Raw genomic sequence first — 4,530 nt, forward strand, 5'->3', positions numbered from 1 at the left:
TTCTCTGTATTTCCTGAATTTGAATGTTGGCCTGCCTTACTAGGTTGGGGAAGTTCTCCTGGATGATATCCTGCAGAGTGTTTTCCAACTTGGTTCCATTTCCCCCTCACTTTCAGGCACACAAATCAGACGTAGATTTGGTCTTTTCGCATACTTCCATATTTCTTGGAGGCTTTGTTCATTTCTTTTTACTCTTTCTTCTCACTTCATTTCATTCATTTATTCTTCAATCACTGATACTCTTTCTTCCGGTTGATTGAGTCGGTTACTGAAGCTTGTGCATTTGTCACGTAGATCTCGTGTTATGGTTTTCACCTCTATCAGTTCTTTTAAGGATTTCTCTACGTTGGTTATTCTAGTTAGCCATTCGTCAAATCTTTTTTCAAGGTTTTTAGTTTCTTTGCGCTGGTTACATAGTTCCTCCTTTAGCTCTGAGAAGTTTGATCGACTGAAGCCTTCTTTCAACTTGTCAATCATTCTCCGTCCAGCTTTGCTCCATTGCTGGTGATGAGCTGCCTTCCTTTGGAGGGGGAGCTGTGCTCTGATTTTTTGAATTTCCAGCTTTTCTGCACTACTTTTTCCCCATCTTTGTGGTTTTATCTGCCTTTGGTCTTTGATGATGGTGACGTACTGATGGGGTTTTGGTGTCAGTGTCCTTTCTGTTTGTTAGTTTTCCTTCTAACAGTCAGGACCCTCAGCTGCAAGTCTGTTGGGGTTTGCTTGAGGTCCACTCCAGGCGCTGTTTGCCTGGGTATCAGCAGCAGAGGCTGCAGAAGATAGAATATTGCTGAACAGTGAGTGTTGTTGTCAGATTCTTTCTCTGGAAGTTTCGTCTCAGGGGTGTACCCAGCCATCTGAGGTGTAAGGTATCGGTCTGCACCTCGTGGGGGATGTCTCCCAGTTAGGCTACTCGGGGGTCAGGGACCCACTTGAGCAGGCAGTCTGTCTGTTCTCAGATCTCAACCTCCATGCTGGGAGACCCACTGCTCTCTTCAAAGCTGTCAGACAGGGACATTTACCTCTGCCGAGGTTTCTGCTGCTTTTTATTTAGCTATGCCCTGTCCCCAGAAGTGGAGTCTACAGAGACAGGCAGGCCTCCTTGAGCTGTGGTGGGCTCCACCCAATTCGAGCTTCCCAGTGGCTTTGTTTACCTACTTAAACTTCAGCAATGGCAGGCGCCCCTCCCCCAGCCTCGCTGACGCCTTGCAGTTAGATCTCAGACTGCTGTGCTAGCAATGAGGCAGGCTCCGTGGGCGTGGGACCCTCCAGGCCAGGTATGGGATATAATTTCCCAATGTACCATTTGCTAAGACCCTTGATAAAGCGCAGTATTAGGGTGGCAGTTACCCAATTTTCCAGGTGTTGTGTGTCTCAATTTTCTTTGGCTAGAAAAAGGAATTCCCTTCCCCCTTGCACTTCCCAGGTGAGTTGATGCCTCGCCCTGCTTCAGCTCTCGCTGGTCCGGCTGCACCCGCGGACCAGCACAAACTGTCCGACAGGCCCCAGTGAGACGAACCTGGTACCTCACTTGAAAATGCAGAAATCACCGTCTTCTGTGTCACTCACGCTGGGAGCTGGAGGCTGGAGCTATTCCTATTCAGCCATCTTGGGCATGCCCCCCCAACAATTTCTTACAATAAGACAACAATAAAGTTTGCCACATTAATTGACTCTTCCTTTCACAAAAGAGTTCTCTGGAACATGTGATGCTGTTTGATGGGATTTTACCGATAGTAGAACTTCTTTCAAAATTGCAGTCAATCCTCTCAAACCCTGCCTCTGCTTTCTCACCTAAGTTTCTGTAATATTCTAAAGTCTTTGTTGTCATTTAAACAATGTTCACAGCATTTTTACCAGGAGTTGATTTTACCTTAAAAACCACTTTCCATAGTTGCCCATCCATTACAGGCAACTCCTCATGCATTCAGATTATATTATGAGATCAGAGCAATTCAATCACATCTTCAGACTCTCCTTCTAATTCTAATTCTCCTGGTATTTTCACCATGTCTGTAGTGATTCCCTTCTGTGAAGTCATGAACCCTTCAAAGTCATCTGAGATGGAATCAACTTTTACAAAATTGTTGGTAATATTGCCAGTTTGACCTCCTTTCATCAATCACACATGCTTTTAATGACATCCAGAATGGTGAATCCTGTCCAGAAGGGTATTAATTTACTTTGCCTAGATCTGTCAGAGAAATCATTATTTATGCCAGCCTAAGCCTTATAAAATGTATTTCTTAAGTAATAATACTTGAAAGTTGAAATGACTCCTTGATCCATGGGTTGCAGAATAAATGTTGTGTTAGCAGGCATAAAAACATTAATCTTGCACATTTGCATCAGTGCTCCTGGGGAACCAGGTGCATTGTCAATGAGCAGTAGTATTTTGAAAGGAATCATTTTTTTATGAGCAGTAGGTCTCAACAGTGGGCTTAAAGTACTCAGCAAATCATGAAATAAAGGGATAAGCTGTCATCCAGGCTTTGTTGTTTCATTTATAGAGTGCAGGCAGAGTAGATTTAGCATAATTTTAAGGGCCATAGGATTTCCAAAATGGTAAATAAACTTTGACTTCACCTTAAAGTCACCAGCTGCATTAACCCCTAACAAAAAACTCAGCCTGTCATTTGAAGCTTTGAAGCTTGGTTTTTACTTATCCTTTCTGGCTATAAAAGTCCTAAATGGCATCATTTTTCAATGTAAGGCTGTTTTATCTACACTGAAACTCTGTTGCTGGGGCGGCCATCTTCATCATTCATCTTAGCTAGGTCTTCTGCAGCTTCTTCACCTGACACTTGCTGCTTCACCTGACACTTTTATGCTATGAAGATGACTTCCTTAAACCTCATGAACCAGCCTCTACTAGCTTCAAACTTTTCTTCTTCAACTTTCTTCCTTCCTTAGCTTTCACAGAATTGAAGAGAGTTAGGGTCTTGCTCTGGATTAGGCTTTGGCTTAAGGGAATGTTGTGACTGGTTTGATCTTCTAATCAGACCTCTGAAACTTTCTTCAGATCAGCAATAAGACTTTGTTATCATTCATGCATTCACTGGAGTAGCACATTTAATTTCCCTCAAGAACTTTTCCTTTGCATTCATTACTTGGCTAACTGTTTGGTGCTAGAGGCCTAGGCTTTTGACATACCTTCCTCAGTAAGCTTAACCATTTCTAACTTTTGATTTAATGTGAGAGATGTGTGACTCTTCCTTTCATGTGAACACTCAGAGGCCATCATAAGGGTATTAATTGATCTAGCTTCAATATTGTTGTGTCTTAGGAAATAGGGAGGCTTGAGGAGAGGGAGAGAGGTGAGGGAATGGCTGGTTGGTGGAGCAGTCAGAGTACCCAGCATTTATTGATTAAGTTTGCCATCTTCTATGAATGCGTTTTGTGATGCCCAAGAACAGATGCAATAGTAAATCCAAGATCACTGATCACATATCACCATAGCAGATATAATAATGATTAAAATGTGTGAAATATTGTGGGAATTACCCAAATGTGACACAGAGACACAAGGCGAACACATGCTGTTGGAAAAATGGTGCTGATAGACACAGGTTTGCCACAAACCTTCAATTTGTAAAAAAACTCAATATCTATGAATCAAAAGTGAAGTGCGATTAAACAAGGTATATCTGTATTTCATTTACTGTAAAATTAGTAACACTATCCTGATATTCTCTTAACAAGTTGTACCTGTGTCCATTTATACTTTCACTCTTTTGTAATTATTTTAAGTGTACATAAGCATTTTCATTTACCAGCAGGGAAAACAGATCCTCAGAGATGGTAAGTGGCAAGTGCAGCATCACATACTTATCAACGGGTGACTGGTTTATTTTGGACTGCAAGTTCTCACATGCTCACTTTGTTTTATCAGAGCACTTTTTCTCGACTCAACTAAAATGCCAAGTGCAGCCAGACAGTCAAATAGACATATTTGATTATTTGACTGTCAATATTTTATTTCATGGCCAAAGTGTTAACTGGAAAACTGAAAAATGAAACTGGAAAACTATTTGCCTGAGTTTTGGACAGCATTCAGTATTCTCAGCCCTGTGATGATGAAGGTAATGTGGGAAAGTTGAGGTGTGAGTGCAGTCCTGCTAATTAGATGCAGTCTGGATATTGGAATGTGCTTGAGTACCCGTTGACACACACATCACATCACTGATACCGTACTTGCCATCTCCTTTTCTTTCAGCTCCTAGATATGTCTTGGCAAATTATCAGTGCTGAAAAGAAGCATTTAAAAGTCAAAGGGAAGCTCAAGTGCAACAATAAGGATTTAAGGAATCTGAAATGGCAACCACAAAGAAATTCTTCTAACAGTTTTTGAAGCTTGTTATTTCTTTAGCAAGACGTCCTTCTTGTAGCCTTTGTGAGACCAAAAGAAGTATTAAAATCAAAGAGGCTTCCTTGATGTTTGATAGGGACTTATCACATAAAACGTGTTTTAGAATGGCAATGATAGACTTTTCCAGTTACTCAGAGATTAAAAAAAAAAGATGTTCCAATGTC

This window comes from Colobus angolensis, unplaced genomic scaffold (genome assembly GCF_000951035.1).
Source record: "Colobus angolensis palliatus isolate OR3802 unplaced genomic scaffold, Cang.pa_1.0 Scaffold56, whole genome shotgun sequence".
In the NCBI taxonomy this organism is placed as follows: Eukaryota; Metazoa; Chordata; class Mammalia; order Primates; family Cercopithecidae; genus Colobus; species Colobus angolensis.